General features: G+C 32.3%; 1 protein-coding gene across 25 annotated transcripts in view; it reads right to left on the bottom strand.

The window, feature by feature from the left end:
- Positions 1-10,998, bottom strand: part of LOC143071120 (tubulin polyglutamylase ttll6-like) — a 45,806-nt gene extending 34,808 nt beyond the window's left edge. For 23 of the 25 annotated variants that reach the window (XM_076245222.1, XM_076245241.1, XM_076245237.1 and 20 more), the window contains exon 1: positions 10,893-10,998. The gene's annotated coding sequence lies outside the window, so the exon portion shown is untranslated. Of the gene's footprint in view, positions 1-4,198; positions 4,550-10,517; positions 10,660-10,892 lie in introns of those variants that run through there. The other 2 variants (XM_076245221.1, XM_076245219.1) reach the window with 2 other exon arrangements.
- Between the last annotated feature and the right edge of the window lie 1,264 nt (positions 10,999-12,262).

Here is a 12,262-nt window from a genome sequence, read left to right as displayed (position 1 = left end):
GACAGACGAACGGAGCCACAGACCAGAAAACATAATGCCCCTCTACTATCGTAGGTGGGGCATAAAAATTAACATTTAGGTACTGAATCTGTCCAAACACATGTACACTTGTACATTTTTAAAGAGTAAAAGTATAGTTATATACAGAAAATGGAACCCATGATGTTTCATCACTGAATCACTTAAAAAATAAATATGGCAAAAATCCTCAATTAATCAATAGTAAGTGATGTGAGACTAAGAATAGAAGAAAAGATCATGGAAAGGCTATAAAATACTATGTTGTCCAAGGAATTATTTATACAATCAATAACAAGTCATGGAATAGTTATGCATTGAAAGTGGTAATAGTACAGGCATGATCATAACAGATTGTAAAGCAATGTCTAAAATATACACTGACATGACTGAATTTACAATGAAATCTTCTAAATGTTTTATTCCACATTAGTCTTGAACTCATATTTTTCAGGTTCACATTTGTTTAAAATAATGCACATAACAATGTATTTTCTCTTAACAGCCTTCTAAACTAATATGAAATATAATTATCACCTTTAGTTTACACTTTCACACAAATCCTTTGTTATTTTAAATTCACAAAAGACTCAGATCTATAACTAAATAATAAATAAATTATTCATTTGGTCTTTTATTGATTTTTCCCATGAAGTAAAACAATAAGACAGAAATTAAACTTTAATGTGATACCGTGGTGAATAGAATTTTTTTAACAGACTTATTAATATTTCAATTTGAGAAATTCTGTTTCAAAAAAAAATAACACAGATGCCCTTTTCAGGATTAATCTTTACCAAGAACACTGAAAGCCAAATATTATATTTGGAAGCCACAATTGTACAAGAACCAAAACTGTTCAAGATCTACATGACCAAAAAGGACCTAGAAATAATAGACTCTTCCATCTAAGGTCAACTTTCCTAAGGGAGTTGAAATCTTATTTAAAGTTATTTACAAAAGGTTTTTATAAATCATTAAAAACAAGAGTGCACACACTGAAATGTCTCACCTTCTTTACTAATCATTGATATTATGTTGATAGTCCGAAGTATAAAGCTTTATTACAACTGTCACATAAACTTAACATTAACCAAGATAGCTTAACAAAGACCAATGAACCATGAAAATGAGGTCAACGTCAGATGAACCATGCCAGGCAGACATGTACAGCTAACAAAGCTTCCATACAACAAATATAGTTGACCTACTACTTATAGTTTAAGAAAAATTGACCAAAACACAAAAACTTAACACTGTGCAATGAACCGTGCAATTGAGGTCATGGTCAAATAAAACCTGCGGGACTGACATATAAATCATAATATATTCCCATACACCAAATATAGTTGACCTTTGGCATATAATATTAGATAAAAAGACCAAAACTTAAAAACTTAACTTTCATCACTGAACCATGAAAATGAGGTCAAGGTCAGATGACATCTGCCCGCTAGACATGTACACCTTACAATCATTCCATACAACAAATATAGTAAACCTATTGCATAAAGTATGAGAAAAACAGACCAAAACACAAAAACTTAACTATAACCACTGAACCATGAAAATGAGGTCAAGGTCAGATGACACCTGCCAGTTGGACATGTACACCTTCCAGTCCTTCCATACACCAAATATACTAGCCCTATTGCTTATAGTATCTGAGATATGGACTTGACCACCAAAACTTAACCTTGTTCACTGATCCATGAAATGAGGTCGAGGTCAAGTGAAAACTGTCTGACGGGCATGAGGACCTTGCAAGGTACGCACATACCAAATATATTTATCCTATTACTTATAATAAGAGAGAATTCAACATTACAAAAATTCTGAACTTTTTTTTCAAGTGGTCACTGAACCATGAAAATGAGGTCAAGGACATTGGACATGTGACTGACGGAAACTTCGTAACATGAGGCATCTATATACAAAGTATGAAGCATCCAGGTCTTTCACCTTCTTAAATATAAACCTTTTAAGAAGTTAGCTAACGCCGCCGCCGTAGCCGCCGCCGCCGCCGGATCACTATCCCTATGTCGAGCTTTCTGCAACAAAAGTTGCAGGCTCGACAATAAAGTTATCTTTAGATGTATGATGATAAACATTTAGCGTTGCCACTCATATTATTTGGGTCTTAACTTTCAAATTTGTATATACTGGCCATAACACTTATAAGGATGAGGACTCTAGGCTAACTAGTATAGACTTTTAATGTACAAAATATATGTTATAAAATTGAGAATGGAATTGGGAATGTGTCAAAGAGACAACAACTAACCAAATCGCAGAAAACAGCTCAAGGAAACCAATGGGTCTTCAACACCGCGCGAAAATCCTGCTCCTGAAGTCAAGTAATCTTCAAACTTAACTTATAATCATAAATTAAAACCTATACCCATATCAAATAAATGACAACTCTTTATAAAATGAAATATTCCAGTCAAAGACCTAAAGTGTTTATTTGGTTAAGTTAAGATTAATACTCTCATGCCAGCTATGGTAAACACCACCTATCTCTCTAATTGTGTTTGTCCCTCAGAATTATCAATCTCACCTCTATATTTATACTATTAATACACAATTTATGATTATTTGATATGACATTTCATGAAAGAAAAGTTATCGTTGACAAAACTTTCCAATCCCTTTCCTGATCACCATGAAATTAGGTATACCTACTTATTTCTTATAAAAGACTTAGGCACGGAATGTGGTTGACAATACAATGTCAACCTAGCTATCTTAAAAATTCTTTAACAAACTTAGTTAATTTATAATCTGGCATCTTGATGAAATACTGTGTGAATCTGAGAAAATTGTCATTTCTTCTCAAATGTTGAGGCAAGTTGAATAAAAGGCCATTTTTTACATTAAATTGGTCAGGCTATATTTTTGTTTTCAATTGGCAATTAAACAAATATAATTTTGAATAATTTATTTCATTAAACAATCCTTACTTTGAACTTACTGATGATAAGTCATAAATATAAACCGCTATATATGGCACTGATGTGAGAAATCTTTTTTTCACAAATAAATCAAAATCAAAATTCACAAACAACAAATGAACAATCATCTCATGTACTGCATGTATATCTTAAGTGTAAAATTTATCATAAGTCTTAAAAATTCCTTATATTTCGAGACAATGCATGGTTATTCTTTATATACTGCAACTCTCATTTATAACTGTTCTAAATGAAGTATTTTTGGTAAAAAGTACAATGTACTAAAAACCATAATTTCTTAATTTTGAGCGCAAGACGTAAAATTTCCGAAACCTGCATGTTTTACTGACGTCATAAATAAAACTCTACAGAAACGCATTGTCAACATCATAAACAAGGTGATATACGGTCAGTGACTGTATATCACATATGAATATAGGGTCAATGCAATTTGACTGCTCAAAGAGCACAGTATCAGTATATATATGGATAATAATATGGTTGAAGCAAACATTGATTTTTATGGATTTTTTTTCTGCATACAGAATTGTATGACCTGTGGAAACATTATGTATTAGATGCATATTGAGTCTGAATAGGTGTATCTAGTTTACACCAAGATTATTATTATCAATGCAAATGATACATGTAGTTTTCAATAATTTAGAAGGGGGTCGGTCTTTCAGGGATTTGACCATATGTTATTGAAATGCATGATAAATGCAGGAAATCCAATTTCATTTAACATAATGGTGAAGGTATAATTATGATGTTAGTATTACTCTCTTATAACACAGGTTTTTCATATGACATCATCAGATATAATTCTCAAAAGCTTGCAAAATGATCAAATGGCAAAATACTGCTATTTGTTAATACTGTAAAACAACGAATTTTTCGCAAGTTAAAAAATAACGTGAATATAAATTGTCCCGTATCTGTAAATCTTGGGAGCTTTCCTCATTTAACTTCAACAGACAAATTTGAAAATTGTGAAATGAAATCGGCGTCAAATGGGCAAGTAAGGACTAAACGTGAAATAAAGTTTCCTGCTAAAATTAGTTGGTTTACAGTTATTTGATTTGCGCAAGAAAAGATGTCATGTGTTAACTAATGAGAAGCTTTAAATAGATTTTTAATTAATTAAAAGTTAAACATATGAATATGAATATGAACTAATAATCATCTATCCATAAACTAGTCTGACACTTAATTCTAAGAGTTACCTGTTATGTTTAGGAAAAAGCATTTTTTCAGTTTATCTCAACATAAAATATTATCCAGGAACCATGATTATTTTATGATCACCAATCTTACAAATATTTATTCCAAAAGTTATAAATTCACTGGTCTACCACGATATTATCCAAAGAGAAAATAAAACACTTCAACAGTATATGATATACTTTAAATACGGTTTTCTGGCTACTTCTAAACCTTCAACAACTTCAAATATTGATATTTGTTAATGTGATGTTTATATTGACATTTCTGTTGATAAAAATGGTCTGAACAAAATTGACTTGTTATATTTACAGACTACACACAGAGGACAAGTTTTTCATCCAAGTTATACTATAATAGGTCTATATACATGTATGTGTTAACATTATTGATCATATATTCCCAGCCTTTTATTGTTCCACCATAGAGACTTTAAATAAAGACGGTTTACCATGTTCTTTTAACCAATGCAAGAGATTATTATATTCATGGAACAATGATCACTATATGTATACTGCATATCAAATTGGAAAAATTCCAGCATGAACAAAAATAATATATGTAAAGACAATAAGAAGTTTAAACTGAACAGAATTAGTTTTGTTAATTTATATTCAATAAAAAGATTTAACTTTTAGAATGAGAGGTCACTGCCAAACACAAATGAGGCAAAACTGAATTGTATATCTTTGTGAAACCTTAGAGTCAACAATTATAAGCAAAAACGAAGAACAAAACAGGTCTTTAATAACTAACTTTGGTAATTGAATAAAACAATTGACAGGAAATATAAGCTACCTAAAAAAAAGTACTTTCTTGTTGTTTATGGATATCAGATACTACATGTAGTATGCTTTATTAATATAGATATGATAAACTAGGTTAAGTTATGGTCAGTGGGTTATACTTAACATCCATGTTTTGTAAGAGAGATAAAGTCAACCAACTTAGATTATATTCTTACAATTGCATAAATTTGAAAGTTACCTACTAAAAAAAAAATCAAAGTACTGAAGAACTGAACAGTGGATGACCATGATGAGCGCAAGTTCTTGTGGTTGGTCAAAAGCACTTGTCACAGAAAAAAAATAAAATCTCTATACCTGAAACTGAGGTTAATGTACAGAGATATATTTTTCTCTGAGACAAGTTTGTGCGTGGATGAGGAATAAATGACACAAATCAGTATACATTGGTTTGTTGTTATATATTATATTAATATAAGTACAGTTACATGTATATATATATATAATTTTCATCCATTTGTATATCATTCTATTCTACTATTCTAATATTATATAGTGCAGTGCAAGAGCATGGTGGACTCTCTTCTGTAAAAATCTGATTTTTCTAAAAGATTGGATAGGAGTAGGCGTTCATATTTTCCCGCAAAAACAATTACTTTAATAGTTACTGGTCCTTGCCAGAAATGTCCCAAAAAAATCTTGAGATATTCTTCTGCATGCTTTAACACAATTTTTTCAGTACATGTACATAGATATTATCAATGATTTTTTACTTATCTAACAACAAAACATTTTCATATTTTTAATTTATGTTCTAAACAAATTTTTTTTATCAGTATTCATTGAAGTGATGTACATGTATTTATAACAAACGATAAGGAATGTTAGTTGAAACAAGTTAATATCTGTGTATTTATCATGTTTTACAGATCGTTTACAAAGCTAAAACGAAAGTTATGTGTGCAAATTTAGACGATAACAATACATCGGAATGACATCAAAATATGTGAAACCAATAGTTTCTCCAACAATCAACTTGCACAGTCAATGCCAGCTAAATATAACCCCAACCAAACTTGAACCTGGTCTACACTGGAGTGACTATTCCCCACACAAGCCACATGCTGATTTTTAACCCAAGTCTATTCATTCTTTTTAAATGACCTAGACACTATTGTCAGTAAATTGCAATTTAAAATAGTGACAAACACTTATTATTTTTTTTTTGGGGGGGAGGTCAAATTTATAAGTTTAAGACAAATTTTACTAGAGATAAATTTTCCTTTGACTTAATATGCTATTTTAATAACAACAATGCACAGGGTTTGTTGGGAATACGTGAATTAAGGAATAAAACGTTGCATGTTCTAATAATGTAATCGATCTAATAGTGCCCAAGTATACAAGTGACACGTCACAAAGTCTTGACGTTACAATATAAGACATAAGTGACGTTCCCGCGTTGTGTTCGCGCCGTATTTACAACATTCTGGGGGCCGCAAATGATAAAATTCAATATAAAATACAATCTCTAATTTGAATATGAAATTTCAAATTAATAATATTTACGCTTGAAAATTAAAGTCTCTTTGTATAGAAAATAATTACTGTCTCTGTATAGTGGTATTAAAATTTGACACATTAACACTTTAATTACGATTCACAGTTCATATAAAAAGGGGTAGTTAACAGTTCACATCTTTCTTTCATCATCTCATTTGATTGTAGATTCATCCTCACCAGCTTTTAATCTTGCTTTACGTTTTGGACGGTCGAATGTCTTGTACGGTACTTTGTTCGCACGCATCTTTTTTTTTCTAACTCGGTGGTGCGGTATGTATTGTTTTGTTTTTCTGTTACTTCCCTCGTTATCAATTCTTCAAACGAAACTTCTTTGCTCTTTGTTCTTTATTGTATTATCATAACCTTTCACGATACTTGTTTCCTTTAACGGACCAGATAGAAGGTAACCTAGATTTGATTTTACTGCTGTAGGTCCATCTCCGCAGATGATTTTGTCTCCAACAAACTGCCAATAGTAATCTGCTCCTATCAAAACGTCAATTTCGAATATACTTTCGTTTGTGATCGGATGAGCCAGATTTCATCCTTGTAAAAACATGTATTTGTTTTCAGTCAAGTCTAATTTGCGGATATGATTTTTGAACGGAACGGCTATTTTCGGTACGACAAGTACATCAATTGGTATTTTCTGTTTCATCTCTGTCTCGAACATTAATGTACCTTTACCTAGGTGTTGTATAGGATTGCCAGTGTCTCCGAAGCATGATAGTTGTATAGTTTTTGTGTTGTCAACTTTCAATTTTAGTTTCATAGCAATAGATCTTCTGTTATGAAGGAACGTTGCGCACCTTCATCAAACAGTATACTTACGTCAATACCTATACGATCGGACCAAACGGGTGCAACTGCTGTTTTTAATAATACATTAGAATGTTCCTTATGCGATGTGTGAAGAACTTTTGTGTCCTCTTCTGTTTTTCTCTCTTTATCATTCACAATGTTAACGTTTAAGGATTGTGATGATTCAGTAAAATGCCCGTGTTCATGTTCATCGTTCTCGATACGATTTACGATTTGATTCGTGTAAGTTCCACTTTGGACATAATTACTTCTGTTATCAACCATTGATTCATAGCATATGCTAGTATGATGTTTTTTCTTGCAATAACGGCATACATGTCCAGAGTTACAGTCATTGACTCGATGCGTACCCAGACAATTGAAGCAAAGATTGCTGCGTTTTACGATTTCCATTCGTTCGTTTGTGTCTGTAATCCGTGTACAGTTCACCGGTGCGTGAATTTCTTGACAGTATATACATGGTCTCGCGGTTAGAACACGTTGGTTACTGTTTACATAATCGACTCTTCTTGGGGTATATGATTCTTTTCCGTAAGATTCATGTGTTTCTACGAGAAACGTACATGTAGGCGTGGTTGAATAGCTTTGTCGGATACCGTAATCCTGACCTGCTTCAATAATATTAATCTCGTTCTGAATAGCTTTACGTAAATCGGATAAAATCCATGTGTTTGATCCATGATCTCTCGCTAAATGTTGCCTTACTTCTCCGGGAAGCTTGCTCAAAATTATTGGGACTAGTAATGTGCCGTAAGTGTCTTGCGATTGTCCTAAAGCTTCTAATCCGTGTACAGATGCCTCTATGTGATCATAAAAGACATGTATACTGGCTAAATCATTATTTGCGGGTGTGATGTCTAGCAATGCTTTCATGTGTGCTTGTATAATTTTATTCGATTGTCCGTATCTTTCTTTTAATACGTTAATTGCTTCCTTATAATAAGCGTTTGTCAATGCGAACCCATCAATAGTATGTGAAGCTTCACCTCCGAGTTGTGATTCTAAATAGTTGAATTTCTGAATATCTGGAAGATTCGGGTTCATATGTACTGCTGATTCGAAAGAATCCCAGAAAGATTGCCATTCAATAATATTTCCACTGAAATTGGGCAAAGTTAATTTCGGAAGGTGGTGAATGTTGACAGTGATGGATAAAACTCTGTTGCTGATTTTCAATACATGAAGTAGGAATAAAAGGTGGCGCTTCATAATTTAATGTTTGATATGATGAAGTAAACTGCTGATTTTTATGATTATTCGAATTGTCTAAACTCTGTATGAATATACACAAGTGTTTTAGTTTAGTTTCTAAATCTAAAGTATACTCATCTGTGTTGAGAATTTCTTCTTCAATATCCTCTGCATTGATTGCACTTATAATTTGTTGATTCAAATCTTCTAAAAGTTTCTTCTTCTGTTCCACACTTTCAAATGTTGCTAAAAGATCTACCCTGGCTAACTCCGCTTCGTTTTTCAAATCGTCGATTTTCCGTAAATGTCTTGTAACTACACTTCTGTTCGCTTTCCTAATCGATTTCAGCTTATTCAAATTCATTGGGCACGGCACCAAAATGTCGGGAATATGTGAATTAAGGAATAAAACGTTGCATGTTTTAATAATGTAATCGATCTAATAATGCCCAAGTATACAAGTGACACCTCACAAAGTCTTGACGTTACAATATAAGACATAAGTGACATTCCAGCGTTGTGTTCGCGCCGTATTTACAGGGTTCTCACTAAGGTGAGTCAATGAGTCCTGGACTCATGAAATCAGTCTGGACTCACCATTTTCAAAACGGGTCAGTCCAAAGATCATGAAGATGCATCAAGATTAGATATTTTGTATAAACTGAAAACACATATCATTATCTTATAGCAAAAGTTTAAAAGTAATCTGAATTTAATCTCATTTCATTGATCTTTCAGTTCATGGACATGATGGAGACTAAAATAATACATTTAAGGTGGATCGGGACTATTCGACTGCGCATAATTTCACGCATGAATTACAATGCACACAAAAAGTGTGTGGTGTAAATTTGATATTATATTTTTAATATTTTGATTGATTAGAAATGTTAAATCATTGTACAAACACTATAAATGTCATGCCTGTTTTACTGCATGACCATTGATTTTATGTTGAAAGTCTTAAAGATAATTTTTTTTTACTAAAATCATTAATTTACAGTAACTCAACATTTCTAAAAATCTACGACAATGAGGTCAAGGTAAGATTAATTGTGACAGACAGACATATATATACCTTTTTTCATGCACAAAATAGTGTTGACCTATTGCATATACTGTAAATTCAGAAATTATTGTGTGCATTTATTATTGAGATTTTTTCATTTTAGACTAAAATGCAATTTTGAGAAAAATCCTGTTTAATTTATATAAAAGGTATCAAGATATGACATGTATGAAGCATCCAGATCTTTTGCCTTTTGAAATTTAAAGCTTTATACAAATAGTTTACGCCACCTCTGCCAGATACATGTAGTTGTACCTGTACTCATGTACATGTAAGTCTCGCATACTGTGACTTAATTCGCAGGCTAGAAAAAAAATCTAGAATTTTTTTAAAGATTTTTTTTTTAATAGATGATTTATCATTAATCCATTTAAATTAAGATAATCATTAATCGGTATAAATTACAAAGTAATTTGGTATTATTGTTATGTGTTGACAAATGGTTGATGTAAAATAAAATATAAGTAGCTACATGAAGCTTTGTAGGAGGACCAATCACTTTACCATTGTGGCGTCAGATATTTTGTATTATGATGTCAAAATTTTACGGGAACTTGTGTGATGTCCAGTAATGGTGGACATATACAAATGTAGCTATAAGGTGTATACACCTTATCGCTATTTGCTTATTGCTATTCGTGGCTGACCAGAGAATCTGTATCGCTTGAACTATTGACGTCATACAACAATTGCTTTTCCATTGTGGCGTCAAATATTTTGTATTATGACGTCAAAATTTTACAGGGACCTGTGTGATGTGCAGCAATGGTGGACAAATAGCGATAAGGTGTATTGACATTAATGTACAGTGTCAGTGATTTTAATAAAAATTCTACATTCTATGTGTGTTGCTGTTGAGTCACACTGGATTGTCTCTCTTGTAAATTTAAAGTCTTGTATGTACAATTTTCACTCTGGTAAACAACTCACTTGTAACTTAAAAATTCTGCCCAACTGATTCAATGTCAATGAATGATTGCCATTGGCATTTGTTCAACCTTTTTGCACTAACGTCGATCTGCTGAATTATCATTGACACACCAAGAGGACTCTCATTAGTAAAAAGAAACAAATTATCGCGGTCTGTTTCCGACCTCAAAGAATGTGACATAAACTGCAGTTATCTGTAAATTATTGAATATTGAACTATATATGACATATATATAGAGTGGAGGTGTCAAAACAATCACCTCTTTCACAAACGTAAAAAGCATACTCTACTTATATGAGTGAAGACTTGACGGGTAAATCTGAGACAAGGGCAACACTGGCTTTCATTTAAAATGCAATGTGAATGATGGTTACCTGGAGGTAGATAAAAACACATAACTTTACGTGATTTCCAAAACACTATCCTCCATGTTGTTTAAAAATGGTGGAGGTAAATCACTCACTTTAAAATTTTCTTCTTCCGCACTATTTTTTATAACCATTTCATAGACCAAAGTTTGGGAAATGACGGGCAATTTATGAAACTCAAACGCTTTCATAATTTTATAATTTTCTGAACATAGTTTGTTTGTTTTTGCGCGCAAGAAAACCATTTAATATATTGAGAACGCGTATTGATATGCGTTGCTGAGTAACCCCACATAAATAAAGGGACAACTTGATTGTGCATGTATATGAAATTCGCTAAAGAGCCGGCGTCAATCATAAAAAAGTAGCTTTTTGCTCTATGATCTTTCATTACAGTCTTATTCAAAGTAAAGATGACCAAATAAACAACATGTATGGTAAAATATCATACAACATTGTACTGCATTATTTTTTTATGAAAATATTAAATACGAAAAACAAAAACAGGAAAAGAGGTCCCTGCCTCAAGCACCTGTGGTATTGACTTTAAGTAAAACTGTATATTTAATTTTATTTTGAAGCATATACGAATCTTAAGATACTAAGGCAAAAATAAATCCGACTTTGTTTGATTGCTCACCCAATCATAACAGATTTTGAGACACGGAACAACTGTCATACATTACAAGTGTGAGGTTTAGCGACCTATAAAACAAGATTAAACTGTCATAGAAGTGGGAGGTTTAACTTCCTTTACAGAAAAAAAATTTAAAGCATTATTTTCTTCAGAACATGTCTGTACCAAACCAGGACTTTTATTGTTATTTTTACTCGTTCTGTTTTTTTATAACGTTTGACTCGTAATGGTCATGAGTTTTGTGGACTTTTTGATTAATTTTACATGGGACAGGAACATCTATACTATTAAACGAGAAGACCTCATTTTGGGTGTCGCTTCTCCTCCTTCCACAATAAATTAATCATCATGCCTCTGTGTCCTATAGGTAACATGTATAGTCGCATTTGTCATCCATTCTTATTATCATTCAGTTTGGGTTATTTTGGGATAAAAACGAAAAAGAATGCGTCCGGATATTTTCCCGTCATTGGACAAAACTTTAAGTCAGATTAGACTTCCGGTTTGTGTTTTTCTGTACTTTGGACATACAAAGACTATGAATAAAGTATATGAATTTGCTTTCTGCTGTCATTTTGAGTTCTAGCATGTATCATCCTTGCTTAACGTGTTTCAGTTTGGGCTATTTTGGGAGGAAAACGAAAATGAATAATATTTGCTATTTACTATCAATTAGTTTACAGTGGCGGATCCAGAACTTTTCATATAAAGGGAGGGGGGCACTGACTGACCTAAAAGG

The sequence above is a fragment of the Mytilus galloprovincialis genome, chromosome 4 (genome assembly GCF_965363235.1).
Source record: "Mytilus galloprovincialis chromosome 4, xbMytGall1.hap1.1, whole genome shotgun sequence".
NCBI lineage: Eukaryota > Metazoa > Mollusca > Bivalvia > Mytilida > Mytilidae > Mytilus > Mytilus galloprovincialis.
This window is presented reverse-complemented; position numbering and strand designations above follow the sequence as displayed.